Consider the following 21,141-nt stretch of genomic DNA (forward strand, 5'->3'; position numbering starts at 1 on the left):
TTCCGCGTTCGATATTTCTACTTTTGAGTCGGAACGATCGTTACTCGAGATACGCTCGTTTCGGAGTAAATGCTGCTCCGATCCGATCCGATCCGATCCGGGAGAGATCTAGTTCTCCGTAACGCGTAACGGAATAAATCGTAAAACCTCTACCCACGTAAAGACGCGTGTTCCGTTTAATCGATCGAGTCTTCTTTCAAGATCCCGGAACCGCCCGATTCGTTTCGCGAAGTAGTTTATCCGGGTGGTTCGCTCACCATCGATTTTTCGCGCCAAGTATCGCGCTCCGCGAAACGATCGTTTCCCTTGCCTCCGGTCGTCGAGAAGAATCGGCGCGCGATTCAATTTTAATTTGTTCTTTTCGCCGTAACGGATGTAATTTAGAAGGTGCGAAGCGAGCGCGAAGCGGAATTTAACGATATCATTCTTTTTTTTTCTGTTTCTCCTTGCAGGTAAGCGGTAATTTTCACCGGTCCGAGAATTTTCCTCGGCTGTTTTCCGCAATGGCCGGCCCCCGAGGGTCGATGGTAGGCAACGAGGGTCGACGCGGGGCGGTGGATAAGAGGACGACGAGAATCACAGGTATTCTAGCGAGCTCCTTTATTTCTAATTGCGTTTCGAGTTAATGGAATACGCTTAATCGTCCACCGGGTCCGCGGAATTCGGGGCGCGATTCACCGAAATTAAGCGCGCAAACTCTGCAGAGCCTTTTCCACCACGGCGAGGACAACGACGGAGCGGCGCAGCCCTCGCGTAATATTCGAGCGTTATCTTCCGCGTGTGCATGCACGCGGCGCATACGTGTTACGCATTCCGCGAGGCGCGCGCGTTCCCTCGTGTTTTGCTCGCAGTTTTCCAACGATTAATCGTGCCGCGTTCGCGCTCCGAGCGCCTCGTTCTTACTCGCGTAACGAACCGAGTACGTCCGTAGAAACGGGATTTAAAGAAATTTACAGATCGCGCGTAATCGCTTACTTCGTTCGCGAAATGGAACGGATGCTCCGTGCGAGCTGATCGCGAGAAATCGAGGTGGTCTCGAGGCCGAAGAGTTTTCGTCGTAAGACGAATGGTAACGTACGATCTTGGCGCAAACATTGCTAATAATCCACGATAACTTCGCTACGCTCGGAGTCTCGGAGTATTTCCGAGTTAATTGTCTTTAGTGTACCCTACTAAAGGAGGATAATCCAACGTCGTTAAGTTCGGAGGGTCGATATCTCGGCCGCCGATCCGAAGACAGAGATAATAAAAGACGGAGGATAAATTTTCGACCATTTTTTACGACCCTCGGTATCGCGCTGAGCCAACGCGACGTTTTCGAGATATTAGACTCTTCGTGCGACGTTTAGACGCAGGGACTTCGAGTCCCGCAATGGCCACGGTTTCGAAAACTAGAAGAGAAAAATTAGGCGGAAACGGTTCTAGGAAAACAAGGGGACGTTCCTCGATGTTTCGATCGGTGCCGCGCGGCTGCAAGATGGCGCATCGAAGAGCGCCCGAGCTCCTCCGAGATTTCGCCAGGATTGTTTAGCTTCCGAGCAATTCGGAGTATTCGGAGAGTTTCGGGTCGCAGCGCGGAGAATTAATAATAATTGCAAGAATCAATGGGACGCTGTAATTTTGAGATTTCACGGAGACCGTAATTTCCATCGTGCTCGGAGCGTTCTAGATATTTCTAGTTTCAATGCGACGGTTAATACGAATCGCGCGAGTCGACGGGTTAGGGGTGGTTTCGAGAGTTCGAGGAAACGTTCGCCTCTGTGTAGTAATACGGAATATTGGGGGAATTTCTGCCACCGTAATCGGAGTTAATTAGATCGTTGCAGTTCCACGAGTCCTACGCGGAGAAGAGAGAGGAGCGGAACTTTTTTTTTCGGGGGGTAGAGGATAAGATACAGAGACTCGCGGGTTCAAGAGGACGGTTCGGGGGGTGGGTTATGACACGGATAAAATGTGACGCTCGAATTCGATCCGCCAAGTGTGAAATTAGTCCCTGTCCTCTTGTACGTCTACCCGCGAAATTTACATTCCTCCGTCGTCCCGTGTCTACGCTCGCGGCCGGTCGTTCGTTCGTTCGTTCGTTCGTTCGAGGATCGTAGATATCCAATTAATTTTATCGTCCTTGAAATCACGGTACGCGACCGGTATATTATTAATTTGGTAGCGTCGAGCGTTTCTCGTTCGACTTTCGTCGTCCCCGCGGAACGATCCTCGGACTTTTACTTTCGTTCGCGTCGCGATCGAGAATATTTCGCAGAGGGACTCACCTTGGTTCGTCACAGACCGACCGTAACGAACGCTGAAAGGGTCGGGACCTTCGTACGTAACTCGCATATTCCGGATGCGCGAATCCATTGTTTCGAAACAAGTATACGGAAGGTATCGCATGACCGTGCACCGCGTCCAAACACAGACAGCCTTTTTCCGGTCCGTAACGACGACTTCTGCCATTTTCCGGGGGATTCGTGTTTCGTTCGTGCGCGCGGAATTTCGATGTTCCCTTTGAGCCGCGCTATAAATAGCCCCTCGTGGAGAGACAAAGAAACACAGCGGCGTTTCCGGCGCGTCGTTCGTGAACACCCATTAGAAGAACGCATAAATTTCCTCGGTCACCGGGGCCAAACTTTCCTCGTATCTTCTCTTTTTCGAAACGCTCTTTCTCCCGGGGCTTTTGTAATTCTTTTCCTCGACTCGGCGTTAACCTCGTCACCGGCGAGGAGAACACCGAACCGGGAGAAACCGCGTTCAACTTTCGTCCCGCGATTCGGGAGCTCGAGCGTTTTATAAACGATATCGAACGACCCGAGATGCGGACGAGATAAGCCCGTGGAACGACGTTTCCGAGAGCACCTTTCGTTTCGATGGATGTATTTAACCCACGGAACGGTGAACATCACGGACGGGACCCTCTCTCGCCCTTCTCTCCGTCCAAGTTAAACATTCACGCCGCGGAAAGTACGCCAACTGCGAGCAAGGATCGTCCTCTTCGGGAAATTCCTCGTGCAAACACTGAATCGCCAAGATTTCGATCGAGAATTATCGGGACGTTCGAACGGAGAGACGCGACCGAGTTTCGGTTCGTTCGAACAAGATGAGACTCAACTGTGGGAAATTTTTATTCGAATTCGAGCGATCGTACGTCGCAACGTTTTTTTCCGAACGTTTGCAAACGCTTCGTAAACGGTACCGTTGCTACCATCGAGGAGGATTCGTTCGTTGAAAATTCGTTGTACCGTTCGCCCCGATTTATAATTCTTTCGCAAACGGAACGAGCTCGCGGGGCCAATCTAGTTAATCCGTTCTAAGAACGCGCTTGTCGCAGTGCAGAAAATACTCTTGGAAAAATAGAAGCCGAAAATTCCGTTTCCTCTCTTTTGGCGACAACGTTACGCAACGATACCGCGAACAGATTGGTGAACATTTGCAGGCGCTCGCTTGCTCGCTTGCTCGCTCACTCTTTCGGTTGGGCAAACAGAAGGGTCGCTGCCTCGCAGGAAAAACGAGCGCAGATTACTCGCTACTTTTGCATAAACGTAGACATTTCGCCGGTCTGTTTGCCCGCTGGTTGGTCCATTTGGTTAAAAGCACGCCGGCCGCGCGGATTCGGACTTAATTGTGTTAAAGGTCGCAGGATATACGGCGGCCACCTTTGAATTTACCGTGGTTTTCCATATTCCGGTCGCACGCATCCGCCGACGCCGATCCGGGATTACTCCGGACGGGACTTCATTACCGTATCGCGAGATTTAGGGGAAGTCGGAGGGCATTCGACAACGCAACGTTGTTCTTTTTTCCCCTGGTTGGAAATTGCGAACCAGCCGCCGGGTTGACGAACTTTGTCGTGAGCTCGGTTCGAACGAGTTGCCGAGGGTTGTTTCTTCCGGTTGGATCGCACGGAGGGACGAACGTGTATCTCTGTGCTCCGATACGCGAGATACGCTTCGAATCGTATGGAAGATAATTCTCGAGAATTTTCACCGACCTCCGGTCTCGATCTTGGAGGTTTCGGAATATCCGAGAACGATTATTTCGCGGTTGCGTTGAAGAGATCCGAAGATCGCGCACGGCCACGAGGGAGGGTCCTCGAAAGCTTCTTTTATTCGCGATTCGATCGTAGAAAAATTCTTAACGCGAGAGTCGGTATTAAATTTATTCGAATAGCGAGCGACACCTTATAAAAGACCACGGCGTTCCCCGACGGTCCTCGGATTATTTTTAACGACCCCCGCGATAAGTCCGATACTCGAACGGCAGCTGGCGACGGGAAGCTCCCCGACAATGTCGTAATCCACCGTGAAAGTTATTCAAGATTCACTCGGCGAAATTAGAAAGCTAATATTCGCGTGTACGTACGAAAGAGAAGCGGAGCCATTTTCGTTCCGTCCCGACTCCAGGAAATTGTTTCGCTCGACCCGAAAGACCTCAGCGTGGAATTCTTTCGAGGGTTTTCGGCGAACGCCGAAATGAAGGGCGAAGGGAGGAAATGGGGAAACGAAATGGGCCAGAAAAAGTGCACCTGGAGAACGGTGCTTTCGTGCCGTGTTTAGTAATGCGGCTCTCTCTCTCTCTCTCTCTCTATTTATCTATCTCTCTCTCTCTCTCTCTCTCTGTGCCAAGTTCGCCATTCTTCGGGGAAATTTAGCCCGTAGCAGAATATATACACCGCTTCTTGAATTTTTGAAAAACAATTTCCAATTAACCAAGAATTCCTATATCGTTTGTTTGCACAAAGGACGCGTCGGTTCTTCGAAAGATCGCGGATCGACGAGAAATGGTTTTTCCGGGTGGCTACGCTTTTCGGGCGGGCGGTCGAAAGAAAGCCGAGATTCGGGGATCGCGAAAAAGTGCGACGAGGTTCTGGCCAACCGGGAGAATTTTACGGAGGTAATCGATGCTAACGATGCTTCAATCGCGCCGGTAGCGAGGCGCGTTTCGCCTTTTTCTCGCCGAGCGAAGAAATTCTGGCACGGGGCAACGAGAATTACCGGTTCGATCCATCGGATACATCGATCCCCGACGATGTTCCGAATAACCGGTCGGATACGCGAATCCCCCCCGTTGCTTCGTCTATTTTTCACCCGGGAACGATAAATTAAAATTAGCGCGCGAGATCGTTTCGGGAGGCCAAAACTGAATACGGTAAAAAGGAGGGTCGAACCGGAACGGCGTTATTTATGCTCTCGACGCGCGCACTCCATCGTTCCGGTTCGTTTTTTCGTGGGAGTCAATCGGCGCTTATCGATCCGTTTAATTTAATCGACGCCGAGGCGGCCGTCGCGAGAGAAACGCGCGTTTAATTAAATCATCGCCGTTGATGCGTCCGTGGCCGACAAAGGGAAGCTGGGAAAAGTTTACGGATAATTTTACACCGTTTGATCGATACTCGCGAAAAAAAACGAATCGAACCTACGTGCGAGTCTTCGTCGAACGAAACAACGGAATTCTCCGGAAAATTGAAATATCGCGCAATCTACGGGAATATTCCTTTCGAGGAAGTAGTCTTTAAAATTAACACCGCAATAAGTGGCGAGGGCTTAATTCGCGAGCGAACAGTTCCGTTCAATCTTCCATGTTGAACGAACAGAGCGGACGAAAAATTTATGCGCAGCTTACTCAATTTCTCGGATCCCCTTCTCCTTCTTCCTCGTTCCCTCTCCTTGGATGCTCGGTACCTCGTCCTCGTTCCGTCTCGTTCTCGTCCCGTTTCGTTCTCGCCTTCGGCGAGAAAGACGCGAGAATCGATCCCTCAGGAATCGTGTCCCCTCCGCGTTGTACATCGCGCACGGATCCCGAGCCACCTGCTCTCGACGAATAAACACTGTATATCGGTCGACCGTAAACGATATTCGTCGGTAGCACTGTTGATAGCTCTATTCGCGAAACGATACTACCGCAAGAACGTTACCTCGACGAGTTAGCCTCGACACGCTGCGGTCGGTTCTAGAAATTGGCCCATTGAATAAACACAGGTGTTCGAAGCGCTTTGTCCTCGAGGAACTTCCTCTTCTAGGAAATCGAAGGGTCGACCGCGTTCGTGGAATCTCCGAAACGTTCGTCATCGAATTGAACGCGATACCTCGTCGTCGCGAAAACTCGGTAAGTCTATTCCGTAAGACGAGCACGCTCGATTTTACAGAGTCGCGAGGTGTGAACACGGTAGTCTATCGAGAGCGTTCGAGACGAATTTTTCTTTTCCAAAGTTCCCGCGCACGGTGTCGTCGCGAACGTTCTCGATGTTTCGAAGTTGTCGCTCGGTGATCAAATTGACGGACGTTCGTTTCGATCGTGCGCGTCCGCGATGGTAAATCTCGAGCTTTACGAGCCGAGGAGGATTCGTTGAAAAGTCTGCGCGTGTAACTCGCGATACAGGGGTTCTAATTTCATACGCCACGGAAAGTTCAACGTTCGAACATTGTGTACCCGCGGAGGCTGCAACTTTCTCGTCGTCTCGTTCTATAACTACTTCGACATCGTCGGAACAATCAATGCGGCCAATTCTCTACGAAAGTTAAGGTAAGTGCATCCAAATTTGACGCCGAACCGAGTTATCGACGCTTTCGAATTATTTCATTGCTACGATTATCGATCGTTCGACAAAGGCGAATTTCAAATTTATCGATATCGAAAATACGGTAATCGTTATTTAAAACGCCATAACGGGACCAAATGGAAAAGAAATAACGCGTTTTCGATAAAAATGGAAAGTTTCGACGCGACGTTAGCCGAACTATATTCCGTCGGGGGAGTTTTCGAAACGTTACGAACAATTTTGTTTTAATTTTTGTACACGAATATCGAACGAACCGGATAATCGAGACATTTACCCGTCCGTCGAAAATAGAAATCGTTGATCGGTTTCGTTCAACGCGCTAGAAATGGGATGCAAATTTACCATCGGCGATATTCGATTTGGGTAACCAATGGCCGCCTTGCGCGACACGTATTCTCCTGATTTATTTAAACATCGATCAGAACCCCGCGAAACTTCCTTCGAAATCTTGTCACGTTATTTCATAGTACGTGTATTCAAACGTAATCCTTGCATCGCAAATTCGTAAACTTTAAACGCAATTTGAGCGAACGTACGTCGATTCGTCGTTAATTTCCTCGTGCCTCGTTAAAAAAGTGTATTTCCATTGTCGTAAAAAATTGTTATCGTAGAAATTCTCGAATCCAGTCCCATCTTGGCGTTCGTTCCGCGCGTTGCGACACGGCTTTAATAATTAGTACGCACACATTCCAGCATCCTTCTTGGTCGACGTCACGTCACGACGAGATGCTCAAACATATTAGAAAATTAGCGTTCCCTCGCTGCACGGCTTTTCATTTTCCCCTCATTAAGCCGGCGTAATTGCACGACAACGTTGCAATCTTGTGTTCGCGTACGCGAAAATTCCGTTATGGATGCCGCTTTCGCGAGTCATAGCAACGCATCGAACAGGTTTTAGATGGAAACCCCCCTGCCCCGTTTCGCGAGAGTCCTGAATTTTCCCGTTACACGGTCGCCGCGTTCGCTTAAAAGGTCACTTTGCGTTATTATTATTATTATTATTATTTTACAAATTCATTCGAACCGTTCGCGTACCAACGCAGAATCACGAGACGCACAATTAAGAGATCCGCGTACACGCGCCGCTCTCGAAGATTTTCAATCTCTCCGGTTCCTTCGTCGACTATCTCGATCGAACGACGCACTCGCGATTGATCACGGTCGAATTCTAAATGCAACATCGAGCGGCCGAATGTAATCTTCCGTGTACATACCGGCAAACTCGTTCATCGTGTACTATGGAAATCGCAATTGTATTTGAAACGATGCGCAGTGACCCATATCGAGCGAATACACAGACTATAGACGTTTGCCACTTTCGGATGCCGTACAGAGCCAGAAGGTTATCCACCGATGCTCCGGATAGCTCATAGATTTTACGGATAGATCACGACCGGGCTGGTCGAACCGAAGATCTAAACTCAAGTTCGAGTTGTTTCGTTTCCAACGCGGAATATCCGAATCTCCGTTCAGAGGGCTGCAACTCGCATAGAGTGTACGTACTTACCCCGAGGCGTGTACTTTAATCACACCTGTTCGGGTCTCTCGTACAGGAAACAAACGTTTTCGAAAGTCGAGTTCGAGTAACAGAAATCGACCCGAATCGAAGGTTCGAGGTTCGAAGCTCACCCTTCTTCCTAGTTTTCTCTCCAGCTTTCTTAAGAATCTATTGCCACCAGATCTCGTTGTAAATTGTCGTTACTAGGCATCGTTATAAAAACTCACCGGCGGCACTCGCGGTCGAATAAATAACACTGTCACCACTTTATACGCTGGCAGTCAGGCGCGGCGCGCCAATATGTGTCGCCCTTGTGCAAACTTTCGCGAAACGATCGTATTGTATTTGTCGCGGCGATTACGCTGTACGAGCGCTCGTTCATCGGGACATATTTTTTGATAGCTCTTTCTTGGAACGATAACGAAAAATTCCAAGTACGCGATGTCTCGGATATTGATCAAATTTATACCGTCTTTATCGCGGTATCCTATTCGTTGTTCACTTCTGACGAAAGATTCTCTACTCGTCCTTGCAGGTCGATGGTTCCAGACTTTGAACATTTTACGAAGCACTACTGTAACACGGTATACCGCGGATAGTTTTTCGTAAGATTTTGGGATACTGAAAATGTTCAAATTTTCCGAAGAAATTCAGGATCGAGTGTTTCAGCTTCTCGCGTACCGTTCGTTCAAGGTTTCAATTGTTAACGAGTTTCCGAATCTCACCCCTCTTCCTAGTTTTAACATTCGCTATAAACATAAGTAATCTTTTCGTATTCTCGCAAGTGTCAAAAAGCTACGCCTTAAAACCTATTCTCGATATTAAAGAAGACGAATATCTAAACGGCATACGGATTGTCGATATTCGCGGAAACTGTGCACGTTCCCAGTCTCTAATTACTCGAAACTTCTCGAGGGAAGAAATTTGAAGGTCGAGAAGAAGTTCTTCGCCTTGGATCGAAACCGGATACGCGTAGAAAATTGGCTCGCCCTAGCGAGACGGTCCTGGTGGCGGAGAACGCGCGAAGACGTACGAGGTTGCGAGCGTTGATCGCAGCTCGGGCGCAATCTCCGCGCGTTCCGCTCGCCGCTGCGCTGAAACCTCGTAAACATCGTCGACATCGGGTCCGCAGGCGGGAGCACGCGATATACGCGGCTCGAGTCGCGGCTCGCATAAAGCACGCACCGTTGTCTCGGACGAGGCTACCGAGGAGGCAACGTAATTTTTCTCACTTTGCGAACTCGGCCCGTAAATAATCGCGAGTGCACGGGGTTCTCCTTTACTCACCCAGCGGCTTTCGTCCGGTGAGTTTCGGCCGGGTACACAGGTCCCCTCGCGCACTCGTAGAAACTGCATCGTAATCCCGGCGTGCTCGTAAGCCGAGCGAGAACTCCTGTCCCGTCCTACGTTACAATTTGCTTCGGGCCACATTTTCGAGCTCCGGGGCACGCTGTGCGCGCCGCGAGAGAGAAAGAGAGAGAGAGAGAGCGTGAGATAGAGAGCGAGAGAGGGGAGGAGAGAGATCCACCAGCCCCGAGGTTTTGATATTTATGGTAATACGACACCGGGGTCTATCAGTCGCGATATTCCGGGGAGATCGGGTGACCGCGATGGCCCGGGGTGCACTCCTGATCCTGAAAAGAGATAACTTCGGTTATCGAGCGAAATGAAATGCGAGCCGACGAGTTTCGAGTCTGCTGCCCCCGAGCTCGCGGGATTCTTACCTTTCTTTTTGTCCTCTGTTTGGTAGGTTTTGATATCATCGTCTGCGAGGGTGGAACCGGGATTTGCATACGAGGGGGAGCGAACAACGTCACGGTAGACGCGCTTCGAAAATGATCGGAACGGACGTGCAACTTGCAGCGGTCTATCGTGTCGCTTTCGATGAATTCACTCGTCGGGAGCGCTCCGGATCTATCCAACGCGGATCGTACACGCCTCTCCGTTCTCGATTTCGCTCGAAATCTTCTTTCGAATTCGTCGACGACTCGTAGACGCGATTCGCGGAGAAATATTCTCTACTCGAACTTCGAACGAATCTAGTCTCGTTTCTAAGGGGTGTTTCCGGTATCCAAATCTTTCGCTTCTTTTGCGCGATCTTTTCGAGAACTTTGAAAAGAAACAAAGAAAAGAAATACGTTCTTCTCGCGGTCCACTTGGAAGCGATGCCTATTTAAATACGCGAGATCGGTCGTTGCCTCGCGCGACAAAGCATTCGACGATCCATAACGCAAGGGTTAGCAGCATCGCGTATCTCTCGTCGTAGGCGACGTTACGGTTGTGTTTAACCGTATGTCAATTCTCAGACACGACGCGGGATGCGGCCACCTCGAACGTAGCCAGATGCTCGTAATGGCGGCATTTCCACGGATACTCCGTGTGCACCGTACAGCCTCGACACCGCGGATCCAGGTAGTCTCGAGCGAAAGACGAATCGACGATCGATGGAAAGCGATAATCTCGCGCTACGAGGTTCGGTGAGGCGAAATCGTCGCGAGCGGGAACTCTTCACCGCTCCCCTCGTCTCGGGGTAAAATTTCTACCCGTTCGAGGCGGTACGAGGGTGGAGGTAAACTCGTTGCGTTCCCTCCAAACAAAAGACACCCTTGTCGCGCGTTCTATTCGCGACGGCATTCACGAGCACAATAACTCGCTCGAGTGGTTGGCAATTATGTTAAAAAGTCGCGCGACTTGCCTCGATAACTGGTCGTTGTTGCGTCGAAAGTAAACGCAACCGCGGTGGTTCAAGAGTGGAGAACGCGTTCTCGTTCGAAACCTTCGATACCCGGGAACCATCACCCCAGGAACCGGGTCAGTTGTTTAATAATAATTCGAGGGAATCGGTTTCCCCGGTTCGCGGTCGCGCGAACGGTAAACGGTAAACTGGACCGACGCAATTAGGTATCGACTCGTCGTTGGCAAACCCTTCGCGATTGGAACGAACGCGGCGTTCCTTCGGGACTGGGAAAGCTAAACGTCGCTCTCCCTTCGGTGATTCAAAATTCAAGCTTCCTCTCGTTCGAGTTTCCGAATATTTTTAAGAGGGTCGAGTGTTCTCGTGTGCGTTCGTTACGTTGGTTGGTTCCTCGTCGATGGTAATAGGATTTATCTCGAGACGGTCGCAACGACTGATTTTCGTCAGGTTTCGAGAATTTCGTACCGTTCGTGGACCGGGGCGTGAGAAAGAAATTTAAAAAAAAAAAAAACCCCACGCGTACGTTTCCATGGTGGAAGAGCGCGAGTCCGACGGGCGTGAAAATGCGACGGGAAAGGTGGCGAAAGCGACGATAAGCCGAACGCCGGGAGCCCGAGCAAATCCGTGGAAATGCCGGCTCCCGCGTCAATTACTCGTGCGTTTATAAAATATTTTTCGAAAGCCAGTGCCGGAACACGGACGACGCCAATCAAGCCGGTCGGACGCTGGCATTCATCCGTCAGTGGCGGATAATCCAGAGACCGCAGAGTTCCGCGGCGCTACGAACGGGCTCGCGACCCCTCCAGGCCCGTGCCCAAACCCCGACGGACTTTCGTTGTCATGAAAAATGTATCGGACGCGGGGCTCGAACGCGTTTCGTTCGACGAGACGAGACGCGTCGCGTCGCGGTCTCGCGTGTACGCGAACAGCTGACCGGGACGCGCGCGAGCGGACCGTCTCTTCCGCTCGACGCCTCCTGGACCGTCGACGCGGCTCGGGAGCGCTCGATACGCGAAATTTCGCGCGGAAAGTGCGCGCCAGCTGCGAGGAAAGGTTTCTCGCGCGACCAAGTTTTTCCTCGTGCCTCGTTCCCACGGAGAACGATCCAACCGGTTCGACCGAGCGATCGAAACGCCCGACGAGCTCTTCTTGGCCCACGGTATTATTGGAAATACTTTCGTTTATTTCGTATGTGCATATTTATCCATCGATATTATGTACATATTTATTTATCGATATTATGTGCATATTTATTTATCGATATTTTATTCGAACGAAGGGCGGAACGAATGTTCGAGTGTATTTGCCCGCGTCGGGTTTTCAAATTTCTTTGCCGGGACGGTGCGGAGTGTATCGTACGAAAACGAGTTTGTTCTCGATTTGTTTCTCCGCGGTGAATTTGCACAATTTTTAACCGCGCGGGAAACGTTCTACGCGGGTACCATCGGTTCAGATAAGGATCCGCGGTGCACCGGAATTTTAATTTCGACGGTATTTGTGAGAAATAATTCACCGTCCCGACCTTTTGAATTTCAATTTCACGCACGAGTCGATCCTCGGGGCGGGTCTGGCGAGTCGCGAAAGCAGCCGGGATATCGAAAAGAGGAAAAGGATAGTCGTGTTCGTGAGATTTTTGAAAAACCTTCTCCTCCGCGCGCTACGTTGGCTCGAGTCGGTGGACGAGAACCGGATATCCAAGGCGTATCCTCGGGAAAGCCCCGATGCCGCGATTTCCTGGCGAAACGTAAGTGTTTCTGGCCTTACATACGGAAAGAACGATTCACGCGTGAAAATGGCCGAGAGTACCTCCTTCGGTGCTGTTCCTGCGCTTTTGTTCCCGTGGCCGATTCCGTTTCTCCTCGAATCGTGGCTGCTCCGAAGACGAAGTACTCGATGCCACGCGAGTTCCTTTTGCCTCTCGTTCCTCGACCCCGAAAGAACGGTGCGCCTTCGTCGTCCTCGTCCTCGTCCTCGTCCTCGTCGTCGACGACGATGGCGTCGCCGGAGAAGGATCTGGAAGTCCCGCGGGAGCTGGCAAATTTCCGGGTCAAGGGATCCGGAATTGCTATCGTCTTAAGGACAGAGAGGGCCTGGGATTATAGGTTCAACGGATCCGAGTGAATCCCTATCGTCTACTTTAGTTGAAACTTTAAAGACAAGAGACTCCGATGGCACGGCGTAATTCGACGTTTGATTTATTGCCAGCGTTTCGACGTCTCCCGGCCGTAGCCGTTCCTTTCCAATTAATTATTGCCTCTCTGTCGGGAACTGTCCACCGTTCGAGATGAAACCGTCGATGGAGAACTCGAACGCCTTCGATTCGAAGATTCGCGTGCCGTTCGCGCAGCCGAGGAAAAGAAGAAGGTTTCCGCGTTCGGAGAAATCGGTCGGGAGAAAAGGATACGCGAACGGTGATTCGCGTACTGGAACAGGTTTTTCATCCGGTTCGGCCGGAAATAAATTAGAGGGCCTCGGTCTCTTTATTTTAGATCTCGGGGCAGGGTCCTGCCGGATAGATATAGAAAGCTTCCCGCGATTTATTTCGTTTCCAGGTCAGAGGAGCTGAAACTATCTTAGGGGCTCTCGAGGGTTCGGGATTAGATTTAATAGATCCGAGAGAACTCGTGCTTTCTATATAGGGTCGCGTCGTCCAAAGATAGACACCCCGAGCGACGCGGTACAGCGGAATTGCCAATATGGCGGACGAGAACGGCGACGAGGGGGCGCTGTTCGTAAAAAGAACGATTCGACGATTCCCGCCGGTACGACGCGTTCCTCGCGAATGTTTCGATACCGGTTACGAAACGCGCGAGATTCCCACGGAATTACAATGGAAATTGAATCACGTCCGGGTTTGCCATACCGCGCGCGAAATTTCTAAACGACGCGGTTAAACTTCCCGGTATAATTTCCAAACTGCGAAATCGCGAGTGACTGCCGGTAAGAGACTCGGAGGCTAAGTCGACGCGAAATCTCTTCGATCTCATTATGCCGCGGAGCTTATGTAAATAGTTTTAACGGGGAATGCGCGGTATCCGCGCAAAGCCTCTTCCCTGACGCGTCGATGGAACTGCACGCGACGTCATCGACCTGGTTTATGTACGTCGCAAGACGTGCCATCGCGCCGAGGATGGAATCCCTCTTTTATTCCAACCTCGAAGTCCCACGGCGAACGTGCCAGCTTCCTTTAATAATGGCCGACCGTGCGACGAGTACCACGGGGCTCGGGGACCCGTCTGGACCGAGCTCTTTGATTTTTCTTTTTTTTTTCCTTTTTTTTTTTTACGTCGCGTGAATCGAGGCTGATTGCGATCGCGTCGAGAGAGAAAACACAATGACGCGATTCCTCGCGAAACGTCATCGATCGTCCTTTCGATCTCGCGGAGTTAATTGGCCCCGAGCTGCCGGATAATTTCGAACCGCGGTTACCATCGCTGTTCCGCTGTTCCTCCGTCTTAATTCTCCGGCCTGTTTTTGCTAATTACCAATTACCATTACCCGGTATTGTTTACGTATTACATTATTCATACGTTTCCGAGAAGAACCGACGCGCGTCCGCGTCGATGGAACGATCGCGGGGAGCGATAAATCAATCGGCGAACTCACGAACGAGCGTCGAACGATTTTGCGCGTAAATTCAAGGTCGGTATCGAACGGTCGTAGATTACGAATATTATTCGACTCGGTAGATGCAATGAAGTACTGTTTCGCGAACGCTGTTATTTTCCAAAAAACGTTAATCGGGTGCACGACCACCGAGACGCAACAATTTCAAAACCGGCGCTAATATTCCCGCGCGTTAAATGCCGGGAATAATAGGATTTCTAGGAACGATTGTTCGATAGTCACGCGTTTCGCGCGCGTCTTGGCGCGATAAGCTACTTACGGCCCTTGGGTTCTCGTTCTTCCTCCGGAGACGATAAATTCACCGATACCGCGAACGCGCACGTTTCCGGGGTTTCGGGGTGTGGGGGCGCGGCAGATAGAGCCGAGAGGTATTTTCCAGCGGTTATCTCCGAGCGGTCGAAAGCAGGATTAAAAAGTCAGGTCCGCCCCGTGAAAGGAATCCTTCCATCGAATTCAACGAGACGATCCCTCCGGCCGCGACTTCCCTCCGGCACCACTACCTCTCCTCGCCATCCCTCGCGTACAATTCTTCAACGTCACCGGGCGACCGATAAACATTCGGGGGCTCGCGATCCTCCAATCGCATCGGGCGTAAGAAATGGAAAGTCATAAGTCTGCGGACGATCGATCACGCGGGTGCGGTGCGGTGCGGTGCGGTGCGGTGCGGCCGCGGTTCGAAAGCCCCCGTGATATCCGTATAAGTCGGATCCCGAGCCGCGATTTCGCGAGATTTTCGACGTTTCCGCGCGCCACCCCCCGTGATTTCGAAGCGGCTACCCCCACCGCTCTGCCGCGTGAATATGGAACAGGAAACCGAGAGGGGTGAGGCCGAACTTTGCGAAAGCACGCCCCCGCCCCTATGCATATGCATGTCGCGAGTTTTATTAATGGCCCGGCGAAGTCGAATTGGAGAAGTTCGAGCCGTGAGGGGGGTTTTTTTTTCTTTTTTTTTTTTTGTTTTCAATTAAATAAGTGCCCCCGACCGCGAAGGGGTTCAATATCGGTCGGGGGATCGGCGAAACGAAGCCCCTCGCTGAGAATCGAACCTTCCCCTCGAACGAGCTCGTTCCCCGAGCTTACCGTTACGAATTCACGCGGAAGGTTCGAGGTAAGAAGATTTCGAAATCGAGGGACGTTCCCGCGTCCAACCGGAAGATCTCGGTCGCGCCGAGTTATCGTTGACGGTCTGCCAAGGTCTTACGTATGGATGGTAGGTTACGGGTTAGGAGCGTTGCGGGACGAGCCACGGCTCGTTGCGATAGGTCATACAGTTTCGCTAGGAGTATGGTCGAACGCTTTGCATCGTTATGGCACGTTCCGCGCGGCAGTGTCCCGTGAACTAATTCCGATGCGGACGAGGCTTCGGGCGGTAACTCCGTCCGTGTAATATTTTCCTTCGCGGCGATTAATTTCGATCGTTCGGAATCGCAACGTTTCCTTCCCGAGCGGAATATCGATTCACCGTTATATGGGAAACGAAATTTCGAACGTAGTCGTCGAATCCCGAATTTCGAACTTTGGTGCTCCTCTTTCGAAAACGAGCGGAAAATATTACCGTCGCTCCACTGTTTCGATCTTGAGCAATACCCGTCCACTTTCGTCGTAATTCGTTACTTAACGTTTGCGCGAATCCTATCGGAATTCCGAGGGAATTCGTCGTCGATAGAAAACATATTTGAACGTTGTTTCCTCCGTAGAAGCGGAGAGAACTTCCATCGGGACATTGTTCGAACAAGTTTCTCATCCGATTAGTCGCAAGTCAATTCACATCGTGAAATTTCCAGGGGAAGATAAACTTTTAATTTAAGCGCCGCGCCCGCCGGCTAGGATGCTATATATCATTCATAAGTTGGAACACCCCTAATAGGGGTTGAAGTCGGAAGGTAGCGCGCTGCGGTGTACGCAGCTACTTAAAACTTTTTAAAACGTTCTTCGGGCGACGTTATGGTCCAATTATTTATGTTTCCGCTGCGACCTCTCCCATTCCTACGAACGAATATTCAACTCTGTTCTTTTTTCTCGGTCCGTCGCTCGATCTGTTCGCGACGCGTACCGAAACGATCGGTAACTCCTCGTCCGTGTGACGAGGAGCCTCGATGGCCGATATCGCGCTCGTCGAAGTTGGTTCTCGAGCGTGGGGTCGCAAGGTGAACTCGAAGTGTCTCGAGGGACCGGTGTTCGAAATTCGTTGGAAACAAGATGGCCGAGAAATATCCTTCCGAGCTTGCACCGAAACGGTTACGGTTCGATAAGATCCGGTACGGGCGTTGGTTTTTAACCGAGAATCGCGGCTCGGGACCGATGTTCGAAACTCGGCGAGAGCAAGATCGACGAGAAGAATCTACCCGAACACGTTTCTTCCCTCGACGTTACGGCCGCCACGGAACAACGCGAAAGTCCGCCACCCCACTGTTCTGGAAAACCACCGTTGGAGCAAGAAGCGAAACAGGGACGAAGAAATCTTGTCCGGCAAATTGGCTCTCGGCGACGATTCCCTCCCTGGTTTTCTCTCCTCCGGCGATCGCCGGGGGAAAAAAAGAAAAAAAGCGAAGAGGAATCGAAGAAAGTCGAGACGCGGCGTCCACGTAAAAGTTCTCCGTGGCGGAGAAAGTTTTTCGAGCGTCGGCGGGCCGCGAAGGACGACGGAGGGCCACGGAGGGCGGCGGAGGGCTGCTGGCTGGGGGCAGCGCGTTACACACGAGAAACAAGGGGGAACGAGTCGCGTAACGACGCGAGGGGAAGCTCGAAACGTCCGGAGTTTCGCGATTCTATCGCGTGTACGGCGAGAGGTTCGCTCGAACCAACCTGGAAATTGGATTACAAGCGGACCTGGACGGCTCTGCTTCCCGGAAAAACACCCGCGGAGCTTTCGTGGCGCGATCGTTTAGCTCGTAACGCGGCCGCTCGTTGATTAACGCAATAAATATCCGTGAACCGGACTTATCGTGTAACGCGAGCATCGTCGAGGGTGGAACGAACGCCTTCCTCTCGAGCAACCTTACTTTCGTCCCGTTCTCTTTGTTTCGCGCAACGCGGACCGCGCGGACCGCTGGAAACTTTCCATCCTCGGGATTTATCGGCGCGTTAATTTTGACGAATGGACACGCATTATTTCGCGATAAATAGTCGCCGCGTGAGCGCAAGCGCCGGTGCGTTCGTTTTCGAAAAATTTTTCTCTACAACGAACCGAAGGGGGGACGATTCTTCATGCGCGCGCGACATCGGTGAGGACAAATGCGATTACCGACGGGTACAAATGTCTTTTACGTTTACACGGTACATTCGACATTTTTTTTTCATACGGCAAGCACACCTCGCCGCCATCCCCGTGCCGAGAACGGAGATACTTCGATGTAATTTCATTCGGGAATTATTTACGACGTTCGTTCGATCATTAACCGAACCGTCTTCGTCGCGGCGCGAGACGTTCGGGAACGTCGATGGTCTTCGGCGAAGAACGACGCCCGGATGAACAAAATTTTTATCCAGAGAAACGATAAACGACGTAGAACCAAGATCGAAAGATTCAAGATCGCGGTGTCGATCGAGAAAAAATCGTCGTAAAGGTAACCCCGGAGACAAGTTCGAGGCAACGGCGACCAAAGTATTTTTCGTACGTAGCACGAGTTTGCCGCGTGGAAGGTCGAAAGAAAACTGGTCTCAAAGGTTGCGCATCCATTAAGACCGCCGACCGAGCTGTCGGTTTACGGTACGTCAATCGTTATCGAGGGCAATGAAGCGAGACGCTAAAAATATTCACGAGGCACGCTCAAAAATAGCGAAATTTCCTTCGCCGTGAATACCTTCGGTAAATTCTTCTCGGCGTGAGAAGAAAAAAGAAAGAAAAAAGCAAGCAAGCAGCAGATCGAGTTTATCTTCCGTGAGTCGCGCGAACGCCACTTGGAGATCGACGTCTCCTCGTTGCGGACGCGGTGGTTTTCGAGCATCGAGGAAAGGGTTCCCGAGCGGTGCCGTCGATCGATCGTGGCGAATTACGAGGATATATCGATAAGGACGAAGGGGTCTGCTCGGCGCCAGATCTTCTGCAGCCGGCAGGTGGATAATGCCGCGTACACACGCGATTCCATCGATTCCGTATTCGCACAATGGCGGCGGCGGCGACGCCGGTGTAGGAGGCGGCGCGCCATTCACCGGCGCTGATGAGAACAAGCGGCCTCGTAAGGCTTGGAAAGTAAAAGTCCACGGCTGCGCTCTCTCGTCGCCCGTACGCGGCTTCGAGGCGCGAACGAGTCTGGCCCCCGTGGCCGTTACCTCGAAACCACGAAAATTCTACAGCGATTCGAATTTCTTCGTGAACGCGTTCGCGAGAATTCGAGCTCGTTGTCGCGCACGCTGAATTTTTCCAATTCGATTGCACCGCGTCGTACACCGAATATCTTCGCGCTCGGTTCTCTCGCGAAATTACTCGTAAACAATATTTACCCGCCGGGAAACGGATGATCGCACCGATAGGGAATTCGCGTGTCCGTTGAAAAGCGAAAAGAACGGAAAACGTTAAAAGCGATACGAGAAAGAATCGAGCGAAGAAGTTTAAACGCGCGTACTCTGCGGCTCGTTAACTCGTACCAACGTTTCTTCTCACTGTGGTCTTTAGCGTTCGGAGAAAAAGGAACGTAAACTATCCGCTCGCGTTATGGTCGTCGGATATTCCATCCGTAGGAAAGACCATTATTCTCGGAAACTTCCCTTCGACGTCGAACGAGTACAATACGAACGCACGCCCATTGAATCGAGGACTCGTCGACGATACGTCCGTCTCCGGTTCGCGTAAAATAATTAATCGAAAAGAACTCGACGAATCCGATTCAAGGAAGAGAAGCTCCTACGGTCTACCGAATCGAAATACGAGTCCGGATGTTTCGTTCGCCATTGGGACTGTACCGGTCGACCTATGACAATCGTCGACGGACTCCTTGTTTCACGGTCCGAATGATTCGTTGCCCGTTTTCGCGAAAGACAAAACGGAATTGACTCTCGACAATGTTCTTTGGCCGATCGAGCTAATGAAATCTTCTCCCGAGATCTAGTACCCTCCCGTTCCAGTTTCCAACGTTCGCGAGAACTCGAAAAGTGTACGCCTCGCGTATCGTCCTCGTCTCGATTCTCGATCTCCGAGACGATAAAAATAACCGAATATATACCGCGTGGAAGTTGGTCGTACGTTTCGTCGCTCGATTCTCGGTCTAGAAGGACCGAGAGAGATCGATCTAAGAGGATTTACCGATTCCACGCGAGAGCCAACGAACCGTGGGGAAGCCAATGGTTCGCGAATCCCTGAATGTACATATTCCCTCGGAGCGACAATTACGCGTGGCGTTTCTCGGCGACGTCGTCGCGGCGCGACGAGTCCCTTCGACCGTCAGAAATGAATTAATCGGTCGGTTAACCGAAGCCTCGGCGACGAGAGCACCGATTTAAATATCCCTCTGGCGAATTTCGCGTTCGTCGAACCGGGAGAGCCGCGCGTCTCCAGCGGGAATAATCGATGGAAGCGAACGGGCTCGGAACCGGATACGCGTTTTTCTTCGCGGAAAGTTAAACGACGGCGCGCTGGAACGTCTCGCGGGATTTTTCGCGAGTTTCCGCTCTTTCCTCGTCGTTTCGACCGCTCCGCGTCGATGTCGGTCGGCTCGCTGTCCGTCGAAAATTTCCACGGTTCGAGCTCGGCAAACACGGAACTCGGCGAACGAGGGACCGAAAACCGCGGGATTAGAGCGAATCGACGAAACAATTTCCGCGCCGCTGGCGAACTTTTTCGACGACGGACGCGTAAAACGCGACGAACGTCGAACGAACATTTATGTCTCTCGTTTCGTTCTTCTCTTCGCCGCGCGACTTCGAGAGAACGATTGCACGAATAATGGATTTATTTCTTTCGATGCTGTTCTCCGTTCTTTAATTGCGCCGTATTTTATACACCGAGGTAAAATTGAATCTCGGAAAAGGGAAGTATACTAGGTTGTTCGATAAGGTTTGTCGTTCGATAAAACTTATTGAACAGTACTGTTCAATGCAGTACCGTTCAATGTAGTACTGTTCAATGTAGTATCGTTCAAAGTAGTATCGTTCAAAGTAGTACTGTTCAATGTAGTACCGTTCAATGTAGTACTGTTCAATGCAGTACTATTCAATGTACTACTGTTCAATGTAGTACCGTTCAATGCAGTACCGTTCAATGTAGTTGTTGGAAAGTTCAGATTATAATAAGTAGTTTATTATGATATGCAGGGATCTCGCGTATCTAGTAGTATAGTTCCCGTACACACAAGAATACAATGTAGGAACTCGAGGAGTACAATGTGATATGTCTTCGTGACTCTGGACTTGGAACTCGACTGGTAGGAAAAACAAAAACGTAAACGGCCAAACCGTTGACCGCGCGGCGGACGACCCTTACGCGCCAATACGGAGACAGTCCCAAAAATCGACATCTGGCATCCTTAAGATCGTTGTTGCATTCATTCCAACAGTAGTACCGTTCAATGTAGTACTATTCAATGCAGTACTGTTCACTGCAGTACCGTTCAATACAGTACTGTTCAATGTAGTATCATTCAATGTAGTACCATTCAATGTAGTACCGTTCAATACAATACCGTTCAATGCAGTACCGTTCAAAGTAGTACCGTTCAATACAATACTGTTCAAAGTAGTACCGTTCAATACAATACTGTTGAAAGTAGTACCGTTCAATACAATACTGTCCAATACAGTACTGTTAAATGTAGTACTGTTGAATAAGTTTTACCG

At 50.7% G+C, this 21,141-nt stretch overlaps 1 protein-coding gene across 5 annotated transcripts in view; it reads left to right on the top strand.

The window, feature by feature from the left end:
- Positions 1 to 21,141, top strand: part of LOC143148348 (Krueppel-like factor 6) — a 371,579-nt gene that overhangs the window by 245,163 nt on the left and 105,275 nt on the right. Inside the window, exon 1 of one of the 5 annotated variants that reach the window (XM_076314626.1) lies at positions 453 to 582. The exons of the other annotated variants lie outside the window; for them this stretch is intronic. The gene's annotated coding sequence lies outside the window, so the exon portion shown is untranslated. Of the gene's footprint in view, positions 1 to 452; positions 583 to 21,141 lie in introns of those variants that run through there. 5 annotated transcript variants of the gene reach the window in all.

The sequence above is a fragment of the Ptiloglossa arizonensis genome, chromosome 6 (assembly GCF_051014685.1).
Source record: "Ptiloglossa arizonensis isolate GNS036 chromosome 6, iyPtiAriz1_principal, whole genome shotgun sequence".
Taxonomy (NCBI): Eukaryota; Metazoa; Arthropoda; class Insecta; order Hymenoptera; family Colletidae; genus Ptiloglossa; species Ptiloglossa arizonensis.